We start from the raw sequence: 27630 nt of genomic DNA, 5'->3' as shown, positions 1-27630 counted from the left end.
AGGCAAATATGGGAGCACGCTGAAACGAGAGTGTAAGTGCAATAAAGTCTCGTCTCGACTCGTCCCATTAACCTTCGCCGTGACATCGACGTCGATCGTTTCGAATTGGCGAGTAGATTTCGTTTTGCATTCTCTCTCTCTCATTTATTCACTCGCTCGCTCGCTCATTCGCATTATTTCCTTTTAGTAGCAAAGTCGAAAGATCGAAAAAGAGTGGTGTTGCATACTTAAAGGAAACATCGTTCGTTTGCAGGAAGATTAATTTTTATCGGGCCGACACCTCCGACGACAACGATTGCGACGACTTTCTTTAGACTTTGCTAATCTTTCAACTCGTTGTTGTTGTTGTTGTTCGATTCAACTGCAACTAATGACGAATACGGATTTAATGGAAAACAAAAAGACGAAGAAGGTGGAAGGTATCGTTTTCTGGCACATTTGTGTAACTATAGTGACCTAGAAATGCAGGCGATCGAAAGAAAAATCGGTAGTTTCACCGGCTGAGAAAAATCGAGTCTTCCGTTCGGTAGATGAAACCGTTCCAGTTTCCCATAGAGGTGACCTACTAAGGAGCCCACCACTCGAATCGTCAATTTCTTTTCCATACATTTCATGCACACTTCCTTATTTCTCTCTTTCATTTCCTCTTTCACTCTAGTGTACACGAAACTATAGGGTGTTGCGTCAGAGTTTCGTCGTATACCTCGTATCGTAGGATTATTTCTCATAAGAAAGTATTATTCCGCGAATTGAAATCGTTAATGTTAAAAAACGTTAATGATAAAAAAGAAAGAAAGAAAGAAGAAAAGACGTCACGACACATTCCTGCGTGAATGAACAAACTCGGCATTTTGCTTGGCGTAAAAGTGGAACGAAAAGAAAGAAAAAGGTTGACAGGTATTCCGAAGTAAGTTCAGCAGCAGCAGCAGCAGCAACAGCAGCAGCAGCAGCAGCAGCAGCAGCGGTGGCAAACGGACGGATGGACGGACGGACGGACGGGTGCGGACAAGCGACCGGGCCCGAGGAGAGTTGTAGGCGAGATGAAATCGAGGACGGTACGCGCAGGCAACCGTGCCATTAAGTAGATTGAATATTACCCTATATTCGGTGAACGCAATCAATAGCCTAGAAAAATCTACTACTATTCCTATCCTTCGGTTATAAGCTAAACTCTCGGGAGTTTAACGCGATAGAATAAGAATAAGAATAAGCCGCGTTGTCCTTGAATCTTCTCCTATCAGCGTTAGTCGCCGAGTCTAATTTACTATGGAATAACGAAGATATACAAGTTGGAAGCGTATAGAAATAGGCACGAGGAATCAGCAGGCTTATTCGCTCTTTGTTGAATTATTCTTCGACGAGTAGGATTCGTTGAAAAAATCAATTTAAAAATCTCTATAATGATATAATCGATGATGACTAGGAGTTGGAAGAGCGAAGAGTGCGGTGATGCTTGTTGTTAGTTAGTTACAGTATACTTATTTACTTTTTATTTTTCTTATTCTTTTTTAACATCTCGGATAAGGCCGAGTCACGTTTACCTCGATAAAAGAATTTTTTACTACCCGTGTTATTCTCAGAAACGAACGTTGATAGTATTTCATTAAATCTCCCTAGTTTTCTTTCAATCGAAATAAAAAGATTAACGGTTCCGGTCTAGAGCAGCAGCAGCAGCAGCAGCAGCAGCGACAACAACAACAACAACAGCAGCAGCAGCAGCAGTCGACGTCAGGATTCCACGAAATAAAGGATTATTATTATTCGACGATCGAACTTAACGTTCCTAGGATGCCGCTTATGATTAGCGAGAAATTTTAATAGTTTCGCCGAGCTTGGAAAAAGTGAAGGGTATTATGAGCTCTATGATTTCTCTCTCGTGAGAGTGACACTGACCTGCTTTGCCTAGACGCGACTAATGTTAGAAAAGAGAGAAAGAAGGAGAGAGAAAGAAAGATGGAAAAGAAAAAGAGTTTTCCTTTGGTAAAAAAAAAACTCTCGCGTCAACAATTTCTCCCCCTCGGAAAATAGTTTTGACGCGTGTTCGTTTGAATACTTCGAACTGAAATAACGACCAAGTATCGACGAGATTGGCACGAAATCTACAACAAAGAGAACGACAAATTTTCCAACGAGTCCATTAATCCAATAGTCAGTCTTTTCTTAATCGATCGTTATTAATTATTCGTACGCGTAATTTTTAGCGACACCGATGAAATTATTCGGACATCAACGCGGTACGATCAACTTAGCGATAGCATATTTATGTTGTTCGTAAAAGAACGATCGACCCTTTTTTTAGCAATAGGTTATTAATCTTGCTTAAAGGTCAAATAATTGATTAGAAAAATATAGATATAGGTATATATCTATATTATATGAAAATATAATAAGAATATATGTCGCGATTGTATCGAGCGCATCTTTAAAAAGAAATCGTTCCCCCTGGCGGCGGCTGGATGTTATGGTCGCTGTGGGCGCGTTGGATGCGCTGACCTGCCTCACGCGAGACTCTCTTTTACTGTGCCTGTTCGCGCGTCGAGCAAAGGGGAACCTCCTCGTGGTACGTTCTCTTGGTACGTTCTCGTGGTACGTTCGAGCTCGACTCGCAAGAGAACGGAGTCAGCAGCAGCAGCAGCACCAGCAGCACCAGCAGCACCAGCAACGGCAACGGCAACAGCAACAGCAACAGCAGAGTCAGCACGCAGCCAGCACGGAGTCAACACGGCAAGCTGCTGGCAGGCGGCATTCCCTTCTTCCTAAATCAGTCAGAGCACACGAACGTAGGAATGCAAATGCCTTCTTCCTTTCGCTCGAACATTCGTTCGTTCGTGCGTTCGTTCGTTCGTTCGTTCGTTCGTTCTTTCGTTCGTGGTACGAGGTTAGCCTTCCTTCCATTTATAGAATTTTCAAAAAACAAAAGAGAGTCTAGTTTTAAGCGAAGAGAAAGAGAGAGAGAGAGAGATGGCTCTATGCAAATTGCATCCTTGACTCGGCAAATGCGAGTACGTAACGCGACAACCCGTCTACTACTGCGTTAACAAGGAACATTAGAGGGAACAATGACCGGTATTCTCTTTTTTCAACTCTTTCTAAAGGGAACTTTTTCTTCGTTGACATATTAGTAATACAGGCTAGAATTATTGTTGACCATTTGACGAAACTAATATTAGCCAATTTTATTTCAATAATTTTGATGTGTAAGAGAGAGAATATATACGGGTAATGCAAGTTATCGTGTACGCGCGATTGCTATAAATAAATATGCATAAGTATATTATTATAGGTATATATATATATATACCTATATATGTACTCGTCTAGATATATAATATCTAGACGAGTACATAGTAGCGGTGACTCCTTCGTTATCGTTCCTGTGCCGTCCCAGTTTCTTCATTTCGATACGCGCAACGCGGCGCGACGCTTTTGAATGCACGAGCCGGCTCGTCGTGTCGTCGTCCTCGTCACTTATACATACATACATACGTACAACTGCTGCAAACTGCACACTGCACACGAGCAAGCAACTTATAGACGCCACTCATTGTCAGACGCGATTCCTCGCTCGCAGTTGCGTCGTTTCTTTCGTCTTCGAATCAACTAAAAAACATCGCGCGAGGGATTTTCTCTATTCGAATTAATCTTGGATTTTGTTTTAAGCTAGAACAAAATTCGTCTTTATTGTCTTCTCTATTAGAAAAATAATGGAAATTCTTTTGAAATTCTCTTTTTCTCTTCCTTCGAGGAACGAGCATTACATTCATCGACGTTTCAAAGGTTTTTAGAAAGGATAGAAACGAAAAAAACTACAGAGAAAGAGAGAGAGAGAGAGAGAGAGAACGGATAGGCCAAGAGTTTTCAGTTAGTAAATTGGGGACATAGTTCCTTTCTAGCTGCTTATTACTATGCGACGGTAGCGCGGTTGGTTAGTCATCGCCAGATGTTGTCGCGTCGCAAATAAATAGCGAGCTGCCAACAAACTTCTTCTTCTTCTTCTTCTTCTTCTTCCTTCTTCTTGTCTCTAGTTTTATTCATTTTTCACATTCTTCGAGTATGTTCTTTACTTCTATCACGGTCACGTCACTTCCCTCTCTTTCTCTCTTTCATTTCCACTGTAAACGATGCACTTATTATATAAAAATGAACGAAGAAAGAAAAACAAACAAACAAAGAAAGAAATATTATGAAAGAAGACATTGTCCAATAAAAAGAAATCCATTCGTTATAGAAACGAGTTTTCAACGTATAGACGTTTTCGGTACACGTGGGTTAGAATAAATCTCGAATTATTAAATTCGCGGTATAGGGAGAATAACAATCTTGTTAGTTCAAAGTTTCAAAAAGGAAAGTCTTTTGTTTTAGCTTTGATCAGAGTTTTAGTTACAAGGACCGATTTAATATTCAGACTGGAGAAAGTAGTTAGGATATTAAGAAGAAGAGGGGCGCGATAGGGTAGGGTAGGGTAGCAAGGGGTTCGACGATAAAATTCAATGGGCACGGCGCGCCGCTCGCTCGCTCGCTCGCTTGATAAGACCGAGCAATATACATACATCTACAATCACGGTGATTATCGAGTCGTTACCACTACGTCGCGCACTGACCTTTAGCTTGCGGGGGTCAATTCTCCTTCGTCTCCGTTCGGTCGTGTCACGTACGAACATAGTCATTTTCTCATGATGCGCTGCAATCGACGCGCCTGCCACGGTTTCGTCACGCTTTCGCGCCAAGTCCCCGACACAACTCTCAGATTAACATTGTAAGAAGAAAGACAAAATAAAAGGCTTTACAATTACGTTACTTCGAAGAACTTTAAAGAAGGACAATTTTATATTCGGTTGACCGCGTTTTTAAATTTGCCGCTTTTTTTCTTTCTTTTTTCTTTCTTTCTTTTTTTTTTTTATATGGCGAATCAAATAAATATCTAGAACGTAACATTGATTCTAATACACGTTTTATCTATTCAAAATATTCCAATTTTTCATGAATATGTACATACAAGTAGACTCCCGCGTTCTATGTTCACATTTGTCTCCAGACGATTTACATTAACTTGAATTTTTTCAATGGAACAAATACTTTTATAAATAATAAATTTTAGTAAGAAAAAAAAAAAAAAGAAATATTTGTGCAAAAAATTTCCCTTTCATTTCTTGAAATCAATTAATATCGGTGTTAAGGTAAATTGTTGAGAGAACGAAGGGATTATTATAGGAAGGACGAAAAGTGGAAACGGCTTAAAGTATCGAGGACGAAATCGAAAGAATACGAGTGTGCTAAGATCGTTGTAACGAGAAAAAGGAGGAGGAGGAGAAGGAGAAACATTCGCCGACAGGACGATGTTGGAAAGAGAAAAGAAGTAAAAGAAAGAGAGAAGGACGAGAGCGAGAGAGAGAGAGAGAGAGACAAGTCGTAAGATCATTGAACTCTTGAACGGCAATGTGTGAGAGTATGTGCGTGCACGGCTGCTGTTGCCGCCGCCACCGCTGCTGCTGCTGGTGCACCGAGCATCGTCGTCAAAGTACACTTCGTGTGCCTCGAGGAGGGAGAGAAAGAAGGTGAACGAAAGAAGGAGGCGAATGCGAGTGTAAGAGAGAGAGAGAGAGAGAGAGAGAGAGAGGAGTATAAGGCCAGGCCAGTCAGTAACGATGTCATTAGTTTAGTCAGTCAGCGAGTCAACGAGTATGGTCTTTCGCGAACGTTTCGAGCAAGCACTGGGCCCCTGCGGTCTCAACTTTTTACCGGTCCTGTCTGCCATACTTGAAAATTTGATGAGTATGCTCCTCTTTCTTTCTTTATTTCTTTCTTTCTTTCTTTCTTTCTTTCTTTTTCTTACTCTTTCTCTCTTTTTTCTTTCCTCTATAATTTAATCAACCTACAAGTAGAGTTTCGTTATACTTTTCTATTTTCTATCGATTACATCTTATCGTCTAAATAGAATTATGCGATATAAATAATTGGGGTTGTTTCTTTTTTTTCTTTTTTATTTATTTATTTGGAGGTGTTTTTTACAGTTGATAGAAATTTTGTTCGACGACGAGAAGAAAAATAACGAAATGATAGAGAAAAGAATCGGCGGCAGTGTAGCTAACTAGCGAATGTGCAATAGCGCGTTAACTGCACTCCACAGGACTGTGCACTGTACTATGCAGCGCACTGCAACTGCACCGTACCAAACGACCGAGACTCTTTCGCAGGAGAAGTTGGGAGCCGAATCGGACTCGAGTGGAGGAACGTTTGCTCGCGCGTGTGGGTGAGGAGACCGCGCGCGCGCGCGCGCGTTCTCGCCAGTGCTTTATACACGGGCCGCGCGCGGGTCAATGACTTTCCGAGAGCGCATAGTTTGCGCGTACGCTTCGGTGCGATCGTATAAGAGCGTCCCTGCTCTCCCCCTACCTTCCCCCTACCCTCCCCCTACCTCCACCCTTCTCTCTCTATCTATCTATCTATCTATCTGTTTATTTATCTATCTTTCTAGCTTTCTCGATTGTACGTTTTTATAAACGAACGCATAACTTTTTTCAACTTATCTACATAGTATGCGGGTATATATATACACGCGCGCGCGCGTACGTTTTTAAATATATTTATCGAAGTTAAATCCGATTAATATTTTTTTAACGTATTCTTTATTATATTTATCTAAATAGCATGGGGCATGCCATATGTGCACTCGCGCACTCTGCTCGCGTATACTTTTTTTTAAATATATTTCTTCGGTCGCGTCGGTAAGTTCGGAAAAGATCCATCGTCGCGTTTATTTTTCGTTTTAATAATGCAACCTGCGTGCACCGAATTCGGCAGAATCCTAGTCCGCCATCGGTTGTCCATACGCGACGATCGAATGCAACCGAGTGCGCGTCTTTTCCAAATGAAATCCGAATAACGAAACGGTTAAACGACATTTCTTTTTATTCCCACGGAAGAACAAACCTACGTTGATATGCATATATTCATTAGATTCTAACGCGTGTCCTAATTCGACGAAAAAAGTGGACGTGGGCCTTTATAATGAACGTTACCTCGAAAATATTTTGAGCGAGGTGACTGACCCAAAGCTTCTTGGACATCGAGCGATCGACTCGTTCCACGATCTAACAGTCACGGTGATATTACTGTTAGACGATCGGACAACCGACGGACTTTCATCGGTTAGGTAAAACTGGATAAAGTATTCGATTAAAGGAGAATAGCGCGATCGATATTGGGTATCATATAGCGAGAAATCGGGTGGTGGTATATGTCCTGACCATACGGAACGAATCAAACGTATGTGTACACTTATATAATGTTTACCTTAATAAATATTAAATCTTAAAGTCACGTAGAAACGTTCTACGAAGAATAATCGCGCAACGTGGAAAGAAATTTATAAGCGCGAGTATGGAACACGGAGACTTGCATTCGCACGCGTGTATTCGCGAGCAAGCGAGTACTTGGGTATACGCGTGTACTACGTTGTACTTGGGTTGGCACGAAAGGAGCGACATCGATCGAAGAGCTACTTTCACCAAGGGTGAATGCCTTTCGACTTTATTCTCGCCTTTATTCGCCTTCCTGGCCTTTCAAGAAGATATAAAGAAGAAGAAGAAGAAGAAGAAGAAGAAAAGAGTGGCGCTTGTTGTTTGTTAGCGTTATATAGAGCGCGTTACCATCGCCATTGCGTTACCGTGCTCGTTCGCTTGCTTCTTCATATCTTTCTCTCTCGTGCGATTCTCTTCTTTGAGTCTCGAAGAGAAGCAAAACCTGTTGCTTCTTTAATGGCTCCTCGAGGAGAGCCGGTGGTGCGTTGTCCTCCAACTACTACGCGGCTTGATTTTTCATACCTATCGGAACGCGATCCCCTATATTTTTATTCTTTTCTTTTACTTCGTATCCTCCGCGGTGACAATTTTCTCATTATTCCCTTTACAAAGATTTTTCCCCCGTACGCGCTTCGTTAATATACTTCGATACAGGTATACGTCGACTAAAAGATGTCCTTCTGCGATCACGGGTTTACCGTGATTTGTGTCCTTAAAACACCCCGCCTTTTTTTTATTATTATCTCACCGGCCGTGTCCGTCAAGGTAAAATTCCCTTATCGAGGTGTATCCAATCGATTCGGATTCAACGACGAAGACGACAATGACCCTTCTTCTTCTTCTTCTTCTTCTTCTTCTTCACCGGTACTCTTTCAGGATTCCTCTCTTACGCTTTGTATTATAAATCAACTTAGTTCGAGAAAGAGAGAGAGAGAAAAAAGGAGAAATAACCATAGCCCACTTTTACCCTTTTCTTCCGAGTACAAGGGTATTATTATCCCTCCGGTAATAATCCCTTCGGATCGTCCATCTCTCTCTTTCTTTCGTGTTCTCTTTCATCGGTGGTCCTCCCCCCCGTCTTCCCTCCCGACCGTTCGTCCAACTAACGGATTCTCGATGATTCTTACGTCGACCTTCGGAGTCATGGCCGGAAGCGATACTGCTGTGTCCGAAAGAGAGTAGCGAGCTCTCCGTATCCCGTTTTGTCTCGGACTTTCGTTTCGTTGTCTGACCTTCGCCTACGGTCCACGATGATGCGAGTGAAAGAAGAAGAAGAAGAAGAAGAAGGAAGGAAGGAATGGAGCAGTAGGACGTGCGTGCCACGAATAGACGAATAGTAGTAGCGGAACGTGTGTTACGGTCGATCCTCTCTGATCGGACATCACACGTATCGTATTTCCCTACGTTTATATATATCGGTGCATTCAAAGTACTCGATGCTTCTTTTCAAACTTTACTCTCGCAATTTATTTCATTTCATTTAAACGAGAAAGTACATATATATATATGTAGAGAGAGAGAGAGAGAGGGTTGGGAGTTCAAGGAAGAGAGGGAAGGTTGGAAAGGTTGGGAAGAAGGAGGTAAGGCGGCTGCTGCTGCTGCTGCTGCTGCTGCTGCTGCTGCAATCTTTGCTACTTTCGGTTTGGTTCGGTTCGTTTCGCTTGGCCAAGAGAGTCCTTGACTTTTGGAATGCGGACCACTGTGAGAGCTCTCCAGGTACGTCCAGATAGCTCCCGACGAATGAACCAACGCACACCACGCGTGCACACCCATCTTTCCCAAAAGTCTCTTCGACTCTTTCCTTCTTTTACTAATCGACTTGCGATGAAAATTATTCGGGTTTTATATTACGCGAATTGTTACTTACTTCGCGTAATGCATCGATTTTTTTGTTTCTTCTTCTTTTTCTTCTTTTTCCCTATCGAAGGACTCCTAGGAGGTTCGTACATTTGAAGATCAATTTCACGGATTGCAATGAGCAAATATGAGAATGTTGCTTTTCTCCTTTTTTTTTATTCTTTCGGTCAAACTTCATTGCTCGGTTTCTCTTTGGGTATAAAACACAGAGAGAGAGAGAGAGAGAGAGAGAGAGAGAGTAACGGGCGCGTTGCTACGTTCGCGACGACATTGACGAGATTTCAAGGTCCAAGTTTTGTCTCGAGACTCTAGCTACAGCAGCGGAATGAGCGAACGCGAATAAGAGAATAAGATAGATATAGAGAGAGATAGAGAGAGATAGAGAGAGAGATAGAGAGAGAGATAGAGAGAGCGAGATTTCCGACGAAATATCGAATATTTTTTATGAAGACCGCCTCGTGGCCACGTCATCGCTCGTTTGAGAGCGAAGCAGAGAGACGTGCAGGGCACGCGCGAACGAGCGACCTTGCGTTTGCTTTGCATATACATGATGTGGCTTTGGGCATGGTCGCGCGGGACGCAACCTTGGCGGGAGCATAAAACGAAGGAAGGCACCGCCGTGTGAGACAGGAGAAGAGAGAAGAGAGACCCGGGGGCAGGGAGATGGTGACGCCGCTGGATGGATGGATGGGTGCTCGACGAACGAGGGAGAGAGAGAAAGAGACAAAAAAAACCAAGAGAGAGAGGAGCTACGTCACGCCACTTTCGGTTTTATCGGCGTATATCCGGTCGACTCTGCGATATTTTCTCGCGAGTACGAACATTTCTCGCGGGAATACGTTACTTATTTATTTTCTTCTTTTTTTCACTTTTTTGCTTTTTGCCTTTCCTCGAGATCTCTCGCGAGATCTTTTTCTTACCAATGTCCCCTGTACACGCGGAAGACTTTTTCTTCTTCTTCTCTATGGCCGGTGAACTCGGACAGGGAATCGATACATCCAGACATAGCATATATATATATATATATATATAGTAGGTACTCGCGTCGGTTGCTTCGAGGTATGCGCATTTCTCGTTGCGGTCGATTAAACGTCACTAACAATAACGATCGAATAGCCTGATTATCAACGCGACCAGAAATCCTGTTTATCGATCTAACTTTATTGTTAGATCTTAACGTAGATCGTCTTACCTACTTACTTACTTACTTACTTACTTACTTACTTATTATTAACGTTAACCGAATTGATACTGCCGACCGATCGATGTCAATGATTCGTTCGATGCCACCCCTCTCTTTCACTGTTATCATCGATCGTTTGAAAATTATTGACACGATTAAAATAACTCGTCGGGAATTGCTCGTAGGTGGATTGGAAAAGATAGAAGATATCGTTTAGCTAAATTGAGAATAAGTTAGCCTAATCGGAGATAACGTTTAAAGAGTGGATCGTAAGCAGGTGCCCGAAACCGAAATCGAAACCGAAACCGAAACCGAAAGCAAAACCGAAAGTGAGAATTTTAGCGCCTACCAAGGTTGCCGAAACGCAGCCTCGGACGAACGCGCTTCTCCCCGACGACGACGACGACGACGACGCTCTTGCCATTGACATTCGAAGCGAACCAATGAGAGAGAGAGGGTGAATGGATGTATATCGATTCGGGTTGGCCTTGAACGAGAAAAACCAACTAGCGATTTCTCTCTATCTCTGTATATCTCGTTCTCTTTCGCTCTCTCGGTATTGCATCTTTTTTTCAAAACAGCAACGGCAACTGCAGACTCCGAGAGAGGAAAGAGGAGGTGGAGGTGGGGGCGATGGTGGCGGTGGTGGTGGTGGTAGAGAGGGAAAGGCGAAGGAGGACCGGTAGGAAAGTCGCGGCTTGTTTTTCGGCCGTTGCTGTTCGCCGGCGCTCGAGAATAAGCATCGTAAAGATCGAAATTGCTTCTTGGAACGTTTAGACTCCGGCCAGATGAATCTCTTAAAATATACTCGAAATTCCACGTCCGTCCAATATTTGCACGCTCTCGGCGGGCGAACGGTATTCGTTCGTTGCTCGTTGCAGCAACGTTAGTTAGCAGTACCACCAGCGGTATCAGCAACAGCGGCAGCCGCAGCGGCAGCAGCAGTAGCAGCAGCAACAGCAGCAGCAGCGGCAGCTCTGCTTTTGAAAGCTCTTCTTCTTAGTTGCGTATATTTTATCGATGAAAATCATCGAGGATTCTATAACCCAAAGAAACGTCTAAACCATTAAGCTTTGGTAGAACAAACGAGTGTTCATAGGAAAGTCAACTTTTTTCGAAGGTGGAGAAAATGGCAGCTTGTTTTCGTGGGAGATGAGAGAGGGAGAGAGAGAGAGAGAAAGAAAGAAAGAGAAAGAGTGAAAAGGTCGATTAGGACCGAGGAGGAGGATCGGCAGGCTAAAAATATTTGAACGAGCGACAAAGTTTCGCGTTCGACTGTAAAACCAGGACAATGGCTGCTGCCGTTGCGAACGAAAACGAACTTTAACGCCTATTTTTTCATCTTCTTCATTTTTTCTGCTTTTATTTTTTTTTGTCTCTTTCTTTTTTTAAATAAAACATTCGAACGTTTATAGTCACTTTGACTACGTCTTCTCGGATAATTATCGATATCGCGGGACTATCTTTCAATGTCTAACAATTTTTCCTAGCCTTCTTTCGTTTATTACTTTCGCGACCTATTTCCGGATAGAAATTCTATTCCAGCTATGAAGCGCAGCGTGCATCCTAACGGATGATGATCATCCCAGTAATAGCAGCAGCAGCAGCGGCAGCAACAGCAGCAGCAGCAGCAGCGTGGGAAAGTCGTGTACGTTCGAACGCGACGAAGAAAAACCAGATGCAACTCCCTTTTTACTTTTAAAGCCACTTTCGCCGTCTCCCGATGTCGATGATCCTGATCACGGTTACCGGCACAACCTACTCCTAACTATACGATATATACGAGGAGAAACTAGCCTATCCTTCTATGCGTCTCATCCTAGAGAAATAACAGCTTTTCTTTTATCGTCATCGATCCTAGATAAAAAATGACGAAACAAATATCGTGGAATTATTATGCAATTATTGATCGATGGTCCAAACGTTTTAATTAACTGATTCGATATCGAACGCAAATGTTCTGTAAACAGCACTTCGATGAAATTTATTCGCGTTATCATTTTTACGAATGCTCGGCAATAACGTTTCTCCCAGGTTAACCGTCAATGAGTTTGATTAATAAATTAGACATTACTAATGGAGATAGATATACGTTTAATTTCATAAAAAAAACACGTTTCAACATTGGTCCAGGTACAATCAATCGGTTCGTTTTAGAATACAAACGAGAACCGAATCAATTTTCTTTCATTTTTATTCGTTCGATTTCGATCGAAATTATCATCGAACAAATCGAACTTAAGTTTGCATGAAAAATTGCGTAACGATTTGGAAATTTCTTTTCCAAATGGGGATTTTGGCAACCGTGACGCGGTCATTCATCTCTCTCTCTCTCTCTCTCTCTTTCCGTGTCAGATCATTCGAGCATATCGCTTTTCTTTCGTCACCTTTTTCTCGTCGGACCTCGTTGGATGGTTTACGCGGGCGCCAGCGTTCGTTCGAACAAACCAGTGACGAAGAATTAATTGCACCAAAGTCCTTGGCGTTCTTCACGGACGCGCAACTCTGAGCGATTCTCCTCCTCTCTTTGTCTCTTTTCGTACCTTCGATCTTCTTCGTCCCTGCTTAAGACCAGAGGACAGCGGGAGAATATCGATATGCGAGCCGCGTCCTACTGCACGCGAGTGCATCCAGGGCGAGAACGCCCTCTCCATCTCTTTCATCTTACTCGAAACATCATCCTCGGTTAAACCTAGTTCGAGTTTTCCGTATATAATATGTGACAATAATTATGACGAGACTCGACGCGATCTCGCAAAATAGAACTTATCGATTTGTTGAAATTGTTCGGTTACTCGGTACACCGTTACGATTGTCGGCGCATTGTTATCTTGTTTATTTCTTTTTTTCTTTTTTTTTTTGTAAGAATCAAAAATCGAAAGTAAACTGCAATTCGATAAATATAAAACTCTCGCTTAGCACCGAATGTCTATCGCAAACCGATCGTTCCGAAAGTAGGGAATGACGAGTATCGGGGCTCGGTCAAAACGGATACAGGAGGGAATACTTTTTAGCTTAGAAAATCTCCCGTGCCGACTCGTCGTTTCCCATATTTCCATATTCTTATTCGTTTTCCTTATCTGACTTGAGCTTTTTTTTTTATCTTACCTGTTTGGAGTCCTTCAAATCCCGAGTTTATCGAGAATCGAAAAATCTGAGGTGTATTTCGCGAGACGCGACCCAGACGCCAAAGCGAACGGAACTCCTCTTTCCTCCCCCCAGCCCTCATCTTTTCTTCTCTTTTTTCTTTTCGCTATATTATAGTCCTTGCTTTTTGTTCGAAAGAAGAAAAAACTTTTATGGTCCTATATCTTTTATGTTTCCTAATCTTAAAGTTTAAACTCTCGAAAAAATTCTCGCTGGAATAGTAGACATAAAAGTCCTCGGATCGAATGCCCCGTCCTTTTCTTATATACAAACGGTATATACGTGCATGCATATACACACATGCACAAGTATATATATATATATTTTTTGTCTCTTTCGCGAATTCGATCTTACAGACTAATTGGCAGTAGACGGACAGTAGATTCGAGTTGAAAATAAATTTTTGTCGATTAAAATGGAACAAACAGCCCGGGAGTTTCTATGTGACTCTCGTCGTCGTCGTCGTCGTCGTCGTCGTCGTCGTCGTCGTCGTCGTTCGCGATTTACAAGGTCGAATCTATTGCACTTAATGATCCACTCATAGTAAAATGCAATTTTATATTTCTCTATAATCAAGTACGACAAGTTATAGAAATTTCAAAGAATAAGATGGTCATTGAAATTCAACCTTGAGTTTATTTCGATCGATGATCTTCGCAATGTCCTCGGAGTGACCGATCAAACCGAGCAACCGAGAAAAAGGATTCGCGTTGACTTCCTGCGAAGAAGAATCCATCTTCATTGATTCCTCCTGTCAGCGTATACAAATTCCCCTCGAGGAAAATAAAAGACTGTTATGGCAAATGATAGGTAATATTTTCGAAGAAGCGACTCGACGTCGCGCCTAACCGCAAAATGTGGGACGCGAGTTCTCTCGCGTCGCTGGTTCCAGTTATTCAGATTAATTGTCTTTTAACGTCGTTCGTGCACCAATGGTAGTAGAAACGGTACCACCGGTAGGATTCGAGGTTGCGCGAACGGAGCAGCCATTCCTCCGACATCGTCGGTTACGACTTTGACGTAGTTAACGCGATTAGAGCATCGACGTCTAAAACGACCGATTCGTTTCTCTATCTTTCCTCCTTAATTTTGGATTATTCGAGAATTATCGAAGAAGTAAAAAGTAACGTATCGGAAGGGTTTCGCGGGTCCTTTCACCTGGGTGTAATATCGCGAGGAAGGCGGCCAAAAGTATAAGAAAAGAAGGAGGTCTACTAGAAATGGTACCGCATCCGACGTTGAACCTAAGAAGAGTAGAAAGAGGAATAGGTTAGGGTGGTAACGTTTGTAAAGATTTGCAGGGACAGGTTTGTACTACCCACGAGAGTAACCAAGCAGAAGGCTGTGCATCCGCGTGCGGCAGGCGAGCGATCTACGAGGATGTTACTTTGGATCTTTCTCTTTTCCTTGGTCGTCCTAGTCGGTGGCGTACACCTACGCTTACACGCGCACGTATACGCTCCCTCTTTCGTTCTACCTTCCTACGTGAATCCTGGCCGGCTAACACACTGCCCCACACTAACGATCATCGCGCGCCGTTCTTGCCTCCTAACGGTATATCGTCGGTACGTTCCTATCGAGCTCTTTCGGTGTTGCACGCACGCGCGCCTTTCATATTAAGCGAATAAAACAAGGATAATATTTGTTTCTCGGTCGATTAATATTATTTATTTTATTTGTAGGCAAATTTCATAGATATTTTTTCTTACTTTACAAAAGATCTTACGGGAAGAAATTGTTTTCGCGACTATTAATATTATCTCTCGATAATTGATGATATTTAAATCGATGATATTTGGTCGCAATCGCTTACTACATAGAAGTTAGAACGTTGCCCAATGTACGTCATAAACGCGTGTCGCGAAACGAGTTGCCTGCAGGCCGTTGCACCGTGCGTGCGTGCGTGCGTGCGTGCGTGCGTGCGTGAGTGCGTGCGTGCGTGAGTGCGTGCGTGCGTGCATGCATGCGTGAGTCGCGAAGAGTACTTTCACACGGAGGTGAACAACACGAGACGGTATCCAGGCCAGGGGTGGCCAACCACTCCCTCTTAACCTAAGATAACGATGACTCTTTAAGCGTTTCTCTTTCTCTTTCTCATTCTTGTAATTATGCTAATTATTTTCTTACCGTATACAATTACGATTCTACTAACGATTTTCCATGGTCCTTAAGAAGATAAGTTAATATGCATTATAGACCGCTAGGCGATTTATATTTATTTAAATGAAAATAAAAACATCGTCCCTATATTGGATTTTAAGAAAAAAGCACCGAGTTTCGTTAACTTTTATCGGGAACATCGTGTATCAAAGGGTTAAATAAATATTTAACGGTTCTATTAGCCGGCAACGAGTTCGGTTTGTTAAATTAGTTTGTATCGAAAATTTGTATCTAACGTTAAGCGAGGTTGTTGTACCTTTGGCAACGCGGGGCGCATGTAAAGCGTTTGAGCAAATTCGAGAGAGATCGAAGGGGTTCTCGCGCGCACGCGGAGAGGGTGACGAGCGGCGGTGGGTTGAGGTGGTAGAAAGGTTGATGCCCGGGCTCGCTTCCTAGGCTGGCCGTCTGTATCGACCGGATAGCGTCGGGACGCGCGCCGGTGTTCTATACCTCGACGCGGCGAACGTGTACGCTCTCGTTACGCGCGTTACCTTGCATCGTAGCCACCCCTTTTCCCTCGTTCCATCTACGATCCTTTCCATATTCCATCTCTATTCCCGCTCGCTAACTGGAAACCCCCTATCTTAATCATTTCTATTCTATTTATCTCGGAGTCCTCTAACTTCTTTCCACGGATATTTATTTCGGTCCTTCGTATACGGTACGGCGGTTACGGGTATAATTCAGGTGGGGGGGGGGAGGGAATGGTCGGCTTTGGAAGATCGGTAAAGGTTTGCGCCCGGCACGAATCGCGTTTTGGTCATCTCGACTGGCCGACTTTTTACCAAGGTAACTGTATCGTCGCGGTCATCCGGTAAGACTACTTTCGGTAAATGACCGTATTTGTCGGTAATGTTGCACGCTCGGCTTTTAGTTTTTATTATTCCAAAACCGAAAACTTTTTTTCTTTTTCGATGTATTCGTAGAGCAATTCTTGGAATAACACATTTTTCTTCGCGTATTATATTTATTGAAGGTAGCGGGTAGGTACTCCTACACGATCCCGGTGGAGGATAGACCTACTTCAGGGATGCGACCCTGCCTACGCAAGCCTTGGATTATCTCCCAAGACCATACGGGGGAATCCATTGTCCCATCCAGTATCCTTGTCTAAACCTATAAATTTCCCTAACACGCCATCCTTACACCATCTTCCAACACGTCTTTAGCCAGCGACGAAGATTAAGGCTAAAAACCTCTCAATATGAGAGAGGCTTTTGTCCAGCAGTGGACAGTATAGCCTGATGATGATGATGATGATGATGATTATATTTATTACTCTCGGCGAAAAAAACAGTTTGGAAGATTCGAATCTTCGGTTTGACCTAGCATTCGTATTATTTTTAATACCACTACGTACGTATAGTCTTTCTTAGTGTGTCGTAACGATCTAACGAAAAATGACGTAACGGTAAGAGCGTACGCGAGTTCATTAGCGTTTTAGAGAAACGAAGACGACGATGGCATCGCTTTCCTTTAAAATACACGCGCGTCTTCGTATTTACATATATTTACATGCTAAACGGTTGTACCAAATATATATATATATAGGTATGCGTGTGCGTGGGATCGAGCACCCCCGTGCCAAATAAATAAATATGTAGTCGGGAAAGAGTCGAGCCGGGGTTCCCGGATAGATCGATGGATAGAGAGAGAGCAGTCGCTCGGAAAGCGAAAAATTCTGGGTTCGAGAGTCCCGGTCCCCCCGGTTAGTCCAGCGGCGGTTCAATTTTTCAATCAATCCTATACGAATACGAAGCGCGTTAGAAAGCTTTCAAATATTTGATGGATAAATAGATAAATATGGATACATAAGATAGATAGTTAGATAGACGGATGGATAGATAAATAGACGATAGAGCCTACTTAAACTCGATAGGGGCCAGTGCACCACGCGCGCTTGCTGAAATTCCAGTTAAAATAGGGAAATAAGATATAATAAATGTCTAGTTACGAAATCGAATGAAAGAATAAAATGGTCGCGAAGGAAAGACCGTGAGAGAAAATGCGTTGGCTGGAAAAATACAAAAGGGAGAAACGAAATAAAGATAGCTCGTAGACTTTGGATCGATTCGCGCGCAAAACTCGCAATCGTCGAATTTGGAGTGTTAATTAAATCCGGTAGAAATAGGAACGCTTGACGCCTTCGAAACGAACGTTAGAAATTTGTAATTAACCGTAGCATTTAAGATCGTCGTTAAATTAGAATTTCTATGTTTGTTTTTTTCTTTGTTTCGTTGTTACTCCGTCTCGCAACGTCGGCGATTCGATGGTAATGAGGCACGCTTGCAGCGGCGCATTGCACAATTTATAATAGTTAGAATGGAGGAACTCTCGGAACGGACGTAGGAGCACTTCGATGAAACGTAGCCAGTTTCGAGTTTCCCTCTTTAAAGCGGAACGTAATCGAGAAGGAACGTGGATACGCGTAAATAAGCGTGCCGACCTCGATTCGTATCGATACGCTACCACTATGTACTTTGATTTCCTTTTTCTATGTTTTTTTTCCTTCCTTCCTTCCTTCCTTCCTTCCTTCCTTTATACCTATTTTATATTCCTATTATTTTCTACGACAATTTTTTGTATGAAACACCGATCGTTCGTTAACCATGGAAATCGTTGAAAATTCCGTTCAGGGTGAAATCGAGTCGCAAGAGGTTTATACGACAACGAAATAATATTGGAAGAAGTAATCGGAGTCGCGAGATGTATCGGAAAATCGATACTAATCGTCGTCGATCTCTCGTATAGAGGGGAGTCGTGGGTGTTGGGAGCCGACACCGATCGTTTTCGATTTTATTTTTAGCGAGGGAAGGAAAAAAAAGAGAAGGAAGAAGAAGAAGAAGAAGAAATAATTGGAAATAGTACGGGGTGAAATGGAGTAGTAGGAGTCGAGAGCAGTTGAGAGCTGCTGAAGCAACCGGGGTGGCGGACGAGCGGACGAAAAAGGGAGAGAGGGAGAGAGAGAGAGAGAGAGAGCGGATGAGCGAGCCGGAGGCCCCGAAGGAGGGGGGACGGAAGCTGGAGGGAGGTCCGGATGCGGGAAAGATAGAGGGAGATGGCCGATGGCGTACCGAGGGATGGATGGATGGTGGGTTCAGGTGTTGCCGCCGCCTCGTGTGTGCTCTAGTAGAAGCGAAACCTAACCTAGTGTGCGTATTCGCACACCCGTCGAGGGCTCGAGGACGACGGCGGCGGCGGCGGCGGCGGCGGCGGCAACGGCGACGGGAGGAGAAGAAAAGGTCGGTGAACTCTCGGGGTCGATAGCCGGCGCGCACTTGGTCCGATCCGCGTCGTCGGCGTCGTGACGCACCGGGTGCTGGGCGCCCTACCTATCCAAGGGTTCGATTCGATTACCCTCGAGAGGGAAACGACAGATTTCCCTCCTAAATTCCCCCTTCCTTTGACCGCGAGCTTTTTCTTCGAGTTCCTATTGTAATACGATATATCCCGGATCGTTCGAACGTAGCCCTAATTAAAACGATAGACCGGTTAAAATCGTATCTCGATATTTTCTCGTCGAACGACCAACGCGACCGTTTCCCCGAGTATTATCGTAATTGCATGGGAAATAAGATAAAATGTCGATAAATAACGGTAATTATGAAAAGAAGAAGAAAAAGAAGGAGAAGAAATAAAAGCGATCACAGTACGCGTAGATTAGAAAAAAAAAAGTTAAATAGACGAGAGAGCTAGCTAGAGTACTCGCAGGAGCGGCACTCGAAGACATTTATTGGTCGTCGATATAACGAGAGACGCGTTATCCGTGTGCCAGTTTATCGCTCCTAAACGTATTATAGCCGAGGCAGTGGCGCGAGGAGAAGTCCGGGGTCTTTGAACTCTCCCGACGACTCTCCTCCATCTCTCCTCCATCTCTCCTCCATCTCCTATCTATCTGCTCGACTTTCAGGAGTCGCCAACCGCTCGTCGTCGGTGTGCACCGCCCGTTCTCTCTCTCCCTCCGTCTCCTTTTCCTCGTCAGCTTCCTCGTTAACTTCGCATTCTCCTAGTCGTCGTCTTTAACATTCGCCAATATCGACTATGCTTCTTCTCGGGGCTTGTCCTATTTCCGTTGATAAAACTAAGAGTAACGACGATTCGATCGACGTTCGTCCGACCGCTCGCTCGATTATCGTCCTTCTCTTTCGTTTTCTTTTCTTTCCCGTTACTTACTCGAATTTCATTTCAAAACTGTAAGCGCGCAAACAGGATCGATCGATCCTTCGAGAGAACAACTCGAAGGAAAGGGAGCGGAAACGCTGCGGGGGTGCAGTTACGCGTGCAAGACGACTCCGCTCCGCTCCGCTTTGCTTTGCTCGGGCGACACCAAGCACGCACGCTCGCACGCACGGTATTCCTTCGAACCGGCGAGAGTTAAACGTTGCGAAAGAGGATCGGATGTGCACTGGCCAGTTAAAATGTGGGGCAGTGCTGCGGCTAACGTTCGTCCTTGGTATTCGTACAACCGGACAGTGCGAGCGTGCGCGAGCGAACGAACGAACGAATGTGCATTCGAGTCGTAACTGGACGTGCAACGTTCCAAATCGCGATCGACCGACCACGGGGAAGGACGTTCTCTCCTAAAATCTTCCTTTACGTCTTTTTTAATATCACCTTTAACCTCGTTATTAAAATAATAAGTTGTAACGATCATTAATGAGATGCAAAAAAAAAAAACAGAGTTTCGTCGAGATATGGGAAACGTTAGAAAACGTTTAAGCTAATCGTCGATGCCACGATAGCCACGTGGTATAATCTAGCATCTAACATCAGCGTCGTCTATCGTCAGCTCGACGTCGTCGTCGTCGGCGGCGTCGGCGTATGTTCGCGTATCGCACCGAGAGGTCTCTCCCTCGTAAGGATGTTAAGGCCACGACCTAATAGGAGGTCGTTGCCATCGTCGTTCTTCTCTTCTTAGTTTCTTTCCCAATCGAATTCGCCTTTTCTTCATTTTGTTTATCTTGATCGAAAATGATCAGAGTAGGAGGGTGGCGGAATATGGTGGTCGCGGAGAGATGAAACGAAAGGAGTTGGAAAGGCGCGTGATTAATCCTCTTCTTTTATATATTTCTCTCTCTTTCTATCTATCTATCTATCTATCTATATATATATACATACACATATTTCTCATATTTCGTTTGTAGACGACGGTGCCGCCGACTCCGTGCTGGCAAATTAGCGCGGTTTCGTTCAATTTATAACGACGTTGGAAGGAGGAGGAGGAGGAGGAGGAGGAGCGACCAACGCTCGGCATTTCTAGCTCGTGGCAACTGGAATTTCAAGATCCGTTTCTAACGTGGCATCTAACGTGGCATCTAACGGCCCGAACTGAGAGATTCATAATGCACCGTTGCAAAATAGATTATTATTGTACTCCCCTCCCCCCTGTACGCGACGATTCTCTCTCTCTCCTCGTATGAGTTTAGAGTTGGAAGCAAAGTAGTATTATACGTGTAGTAAAGTGAAAGTAACATTCTAGACACGTGATGCAGTGTCGCGCCACGCTTGCTTCTGAAAAAAGTCGCGCGTGCGTGTACTCTCTCTCTCTCTCTCTCTCTCTTTCTCTCTTTCTCTCTAGCCAGCTATCCATCTATCCTCTATAACCATTTCGCTTCCTACGTCTTCGCGAGTTACCCGCGGTATCTATTCCTCGATCGTTTCATCGAATTCGATTAACCTCTTCTAAGTTCAAATATTTTCATTTCATTTCATTGCTGACGAATAAGAATAATAATACGCGATTTATATCGAAGTTAGAAAATTTCATTAAAATCCTCTTAACCGTTTCGCGTTAAATTAAATGTCGACTAATTAATGTCGATAACGGGGAAGGGGAGGAGGCCTTGAAAATGTTCGATGAAAACTAACGTTAGAAAAGAAAAAGAAATAAAAGTAAATTGTTGTACGCGAAGATTGGAGAGAAGAGAAAAGAGAAAAAAGAAAAAAAGGGAGAAGTACTCTTGCGAGAGCGTCGCGCGGGTCGGAAGGGTGTATAAGCTCGAAAGGGCTCGAAAGGGCGTGAAAAGAAAGCGAGGAAGGGAAAGAAAGAAGAAGGCTTACTCTTGTTAGGGAAGATGGGGGAAATAGAGAGGGGAGAGCATCGTCGACGAGTTCTCCGAGGGGGCGGCCAGAAGAAGAAGAGGAGTCGGTGGTGGGAGGTGGGAGGTGGGAGGTGCGGCGATGGCGGCGGGGACGATGGCAGCGGCAACACCCGGGAGCGAGAGAGAGAGAGACGAGGTCGATGCACCCGTAATCTCGCTGAAATGCACTTGGGTGCGAGCGACGAAGCGCTGCTATCGCCGTTATGCGAGCCCTACCAAGCCAGAAATAGGGTTGTTCGCATAAATATCGACAGCGAAAGCTAAGTGTCCTCTGGCTCTTTTCCTACTTATATTTATTTATCTTACGTTTTTTTTTTTTTTTTTTTTCTACCAAACGGAAAGAAAGAGAGATAACCTAGTTGTAATATCGAGATTTTAGATCCTTTATATATAGTCTATATATTATATTATTTATTATTTTATCATATCGATATTTCTAGTAAAAAGAAAACGCGTAAAATTCAAAGTGGAGAGTTAGCATAGATCCGCGCGTTTATCGTATCGCGGTATCCGTGCATAAATCGTCGTATCGGAGATAAGAGGAGTGCCCCTACCTTGCTTCCGGCTCGATCGTAAATACCGTTTTCTGCTTCAGCAATGATCTACTTAGTCCTTTTATTTAGGTTTTCTTGTTTGCATTGAAAAAGGTAGAGAGGGAGAAGGAGGGTATCCAGGCTGCATCTATGACGCCCACACCGGTTGAGATACTCGAGAAAACGCGAGATGGGGGGACGCGAGGAGAACGTTTTCTGGGCCGAAAAATAGTCGGAAAGAGAAAGAGCCGTTCACTTCCGTGTGACCTGCAGCAGCAGCAGCAACAACAACAGCAGCACCAGTACACGGGAGGCGGTATGGCGGTGTAGCGGTAGCACCGTTGCCACCAACCAACCAACCAATAACCCAACCAACCGACCGACCGACCGACCAACCTACCTACCTACCTACCTACCTACCTACCTACCTACCTACCTATCTACCTACCTACCTACCTACCTATGTGTCTCTAGTGACTTCGAAAGAACAGCCGGTTCGGCCCCCAGGCTTCCGGTTAGCTTTTTCGCCCTGAAAACGTCGCGAGATCATCGAATCCTGCTCCTCCTCCTCCTGTAGCTGCTGCTGTTGCTGCTTCGGGGCGTGACCGGTTCTCCATTTTCTTCCCCCCCCTCTCTCTCTCTTTTTCTTTTTCTCGAGAGATAATCATATCCGTGAACGTTCCCGATCTCGATGTACGAGAGTAAATAGACAACTCGATATCCTACCTATCCATGATTCGGTACTCGTTTAGAATTGATAGCACATAAATCGGATTGCTCGAATCGTTGATATCCGTTTGAGAAATGTTTTCGATAAAAGAAGAAGAAGAAGAAAAAGAAGAAGAAGAAGAAGAGGAAGAGGAGGAGGGAAGGATTTTTCTAAAAAAACTCCGAAGAATTCTCCAACTCTCGTCGATATCACCTTGACGATCGATTCGCTTCTTCTTGGCGTTGTAGCGAAGCGAAGAAACGCGTGACATCCGTGAATTCGTGATCAACTAGGCGCGGTTTCCGGCGAGTTGCCTTCATTAACGATTAATTGCATCCTTCGTGGCAGGTGCATCGAACGGAGAAAAACCAAGTAAGACTACTGTCTTTAGTTTCTTTGTTTTCGGATTATCTCATCGTTATTTTAAACGAATAAATTTCTTTTTTCTCGCGCGGACCATAATCAAAGAAAACGGGACAACACCGATATCTAATTACCGATATCTAATTACCGATATCTAATAATATTCTAATCTATTACGAATACAAAACTTTTGATAGAAGTATAAAAACATTTTCTCAACGTTCGAGAGAAAGGGAGGGAGGTACGTAGCTGTGTGCGCGCGTGCGTGCGTATAAGGTACGCGATGTACCTTACCAAGGTATATAAAAATTTCTCATGTAACTTGTTAGAACGGAGGAGAAATCGTATTGGAAATTGGGCCAGTCGGTCGATCGGAGCAACAACGAGAATACCCCTTTCCTAACGGTGGTGGTACCGTTTTTAATCGACGTAAAATCATATTACCGAGAGAGAGAAAAAGAAGAAGAATCATCGTTTCGAGGAAGAACGGAAATTACGCTACCTTATCGCTAATCGTTTGCTTCGCGTGTGCGCGCGCGCGCGCGCGCCTGGATGTTTTGCGTTTAGAAGTCGATTAATTTCGCGATAGAGAACACCCTCGAGATGATCGCAAGAAACATGAAAGGGTTCGAAGAAACGAACGTTCCCGTTAAATCTCTACGTTCTTCCTATGCGTATGGCGCCACCCACATTTTATCCCCCTCATCTTTCTTTCTTTCTCTTTTTATCGGTGTCTTTTTATCCTGCCGCGTATATACTCTCTCGACGCAATCACAGTCCGGCGATATCGCCACTGAGAGTTCGTTTTCTCGATCGACGCCACGAGAAAGTGACTCTCCGTTTATATACGCGTACATATGCATACGTGTGCCAAAGTATATATACACATATATATATATATATATATATATATATAAATTTCTATGTATTTTATATATCTCTCTATGGATATTGCACGCGTATAATATATGTATTTATATAAATGCACCGAGAGAAAGATATATATGTGCGCGTAGACCGACTGTTCGGCTATATATACGTGTGTATATAGGCGCATATACACGCGCATATACGGCACGAGGTCAACGGCACGTTGAAAAACAAGCGAACGACTCTCGACGTATACGAGCAGCGAGTACGACTCGCTCGAATCTACATACACGGGACGGGGATAGGGAGACGGTCGCTCGAATCACCTAAGGTTAACATTTTCCTCCTTTAATTGCATATACGAAATCACTAATTATCGCCTTAAAAACTCGTCCTGAATATTTTGCCGAGGCATTTGTAAGGGGAACGCGGGCGGGCGGGCGGGCGTGCGTGCATGGAAAAAGAAAGGAAAAAAAATGGAGGACTCGTCGATGGGGACGTCCTCGAATTTTAGGAGGAAAGTGATAAAATACTAGCAGGAGGGGAGGGGGTCGGGAGATCGATAGAGAGTCGCGAGTCAAGCCGAGTCGGGTCGAGTCGAGTCGAACGTGGTCGATCTAACTAGTTGGCTAGCTAGCTGCCAAGCGAAAGCCTCTTCTTCTTCTTCTTCTTTTTCTTCTTCTTCTTCTTCTTCTTCGTGTTCTCGCTCGCAATCAAGGATCTCGACCCTTTACCCGAGGCTGCTTACGAGCGCGTATAAATCAATTCATCGACCTAACGACGCGAGTTTTCTCGCTTCGATTCGCACCGAGAGGTGGTCGGCGCCGGAGTTGGTCCAATCGCGAGCAACCACCACCCAGCCAGCTAACCGAAGACTCCTACGAACGGGAAAGAAACGACCAACAAATAAATAAATAAATAAAGGGAAGGAAGGAAGGAAGGAAGGAAGGAAGATACGTCGAAGCTCGTCATCCTTCGAGAGACAACCGAGTGATTTCTTACCACTAAAACTCGACTCGTGTATCCCTCTTTTAGCTAGCTAGCCAGCTAGCTATGCGAGACCCCTAACACCCATCGCTATAAACCGTATCGCGTTCCTCGCGAAACGACGCCCTCTCTTCTTTCTCTATACCCATCTCTACACCACCACCACCACCACTTATCCATGTAAATATATATATCTCTTTCTCTTTTTCTTTCTCTTTCTCTTCGCATTCTTTGTTTTTCTCGTGAAAGAAACAGAGAGAGAGAGAGAGAGAAAAAGAAAGAAACTTGCTCAAGGCGTGTACGACCTAATAGTCGGGGTCTCGGGTGTGCGATAAAATATTATCAACCAGTCTCTGTAGTATCTCCCCCTTGCCCCTCCCCTCCCACCTATCAGACCTCGCGTTTTTATTTTCCTCGTAAATATGCCTAGTCTAAAAAAAGAAGAAAAAGAGATATAGATACCACGGGATAATTTAGCTAGCGGATAAAAAATATGAACAATTTTCGCGAATAGATTAAAACGTCCTTTCCCTTTCGTTCGGTTTAAGTATCGCGGGGGTGCGATCAACGATGTGCTACTGCTGCTGCTGCCGCTCGTCGGCTCTTAGTTGGACGTTGAGCCATCCTATTAGATATACGTATATACATACATACGTATATACGCGCCTGTGTCACGGGTCATCGGCCCTCGGATATTCTTGGCAATTCTCTCTCTCTCTCTCTCTCTCTCTCTATCCCTCTTTCTAACACGCCTCTTCTTTTTCTTTTTTTTCCTTGTCCCTCTCGGGATGGCACACGAGCCCTCCGATTTACTACTCGTTCGCTCCCCCTCGCACGGGGTCAGCCCTTCTCTCTCGGCCCTCGTCCTCCTCCTCCTTCTCGTTCCTCTTACCTCACTCTCGAATTCGCGCTTCGAAGCATCCCAACGATGGGAGAAAAATTCTTCTTTCTTTCTTTCTTTCCTTCCTTCCTTCCTTCCTTCCTTCATTCGAGTCGATTCTCATTCTCCGATCGACTTTAAGTTCATTGCACCGAGAGAGTTACTTGGGATATCGAGCCACGCCGAGAGACCTCCTTCCGCTTTCACTTTTTACAAGTCTTCTTCTTTCTATTGATAATAATTGAAGCCTTCCGTTCGATCCTTTTCTTCTCTTTTATTTTCTTATCTTCTTTATTTCTTTCTTTCATTTGTTGTGTCTCTTTTAAACGCACGCACGCACGCACAAAGTTTGTCATTCAAAGTCGAACAAAGTGTAGGCAATAGGTCAGGCTCTTTAATAATTCTTACGTCATGAAACGGCGCTATCGAGTAGAACGATCTAGTTTTACTATGTACATTATATACCCGTGTGCGTGTGTGTGTATATGCATAGCGATTTAATACCTATAAGAAATAAGTCGTATTATACCGCATACGAAGAGAGAATTTCTAGTCAAATTTGAACGTAGGCAGATCAGGATCGGTTGCGGTTAAAAAGTTTTTACGATGATAAAATACGTTAGAAATTTTCTAACATTTAGATCCGCTCGTTATTCGATTATATTTTAATAAGGTATTAGCGTCGGAACATTCTTTTTATATATATTGAGAAATATAGTTGCTCGAATATTTTTTCTTCTTCTTCTTGTTCTTCTTTTTTTCTTTCTCGTCCACTCCCCAAAACCACCGCGTGCGTGCTCTCTCTCTCTCTTTCTCTGTAGGTTGGACTTCTTAAAAAGATATTACGATACGGTAAAGCCGACCACAAAATAGAAGTCGATGGACCGTTTGGCAAGCTCGAACCGCAAGGATAAAATTCGACCGACTGTTTATCCGGTATAGCCTTGCCGTCAGTCGTCTGACGGTAAGAGGGACCGGGCCGTACGGTACAAACTCGACCGCAAATGATCTCCTCCACCTTTTCCTCTCCTTCTTTCCGCACATCGTTCACAACAACAACAACCTCTTTCATCTTTTCTAATTTCGACCATCCTCCTTTTCTACTTCTTCTTAATTGAATTTCTTTTTTCTTTACTTGACTTTTTACTTTTACCAAACTAAACTACTATTACGGACTCTTACCGTACTGGTCGCGACTCGCTCGAATCGATAAATTCGATTCTCCCTCTTTCCGATCGTACGCAGGGCGTGTACGCGGACCGACAACAAAAAATATATATATATATATATATATTTGGAGATACGCAAGAATCTTATTCTCGGAGAGGAGAAAACCCGTTTCTTCTTCGTCTCCTTTCCTTTCCTTTCCTTTCCTCGAAAAAACAAGGTTCCTCTGGAACGACCATAGGTACGCCAAGCATATAATTCCAATATTTCGGTCAATTTCGTGGACCGAATATTCGAAAGCGAAGAAAGAGAGAAGATTGAATTACACCGTAATTCCGTCTGCTCGTCTGTAACCAACCAACGCAAGGGTTT

The 27630-nt window shown here is 43.8% G+C and overlaps 1 protein-coding gene across 3 annotated transcripts in view; it reads left to right on the top strand.

Moving 5' to 3' along the window:
- Positions 1-27630, top strand: part of LOC122513866 (ABC transporter G family member 22) — a 39676-nt gene that overhangs the window by 4057 nt on the left and 7989 nt on the right. Inside the window, exon 1 of one of the 3 annotated variants that reach the window (XM_043630346.1) lies at positions 23276-23363. The exons of 1 other annotated variant lie outside the window; for it this stretch is intronic. The gene's annotated coding sequence lies outside the window, so the exon portion shown is untranslated. Of the gene's footprint in view, positions 1-23275; positions 23364-25294; positions 25392-27630 lie in introns of those variants that run through there. One more of the 3 variants, XM_043630345.1, reaches the window with a different exon arrangement.

Source organism: Polistes fuscatus, unplaced genomic scaffold (assembly GCF_010416935.1).
Source record: "Polistes fuscatus isolate 324 unplaced genomic scaffold, CU_Pfus_HIC Scaffold13, whole genome shotgun sequence".
Lineage (NCBI taxonomy): Eukaryota > Metazoa > Arthropoda > Insecta > Hymenoptera > Vespidae > Polistes > Polistes fuscatus.
The sequence above is the reverse complement of the archived record's forward strand: the minus strand, read 5'-3'. Positions and strand labels throughout refer to the sequence as shown.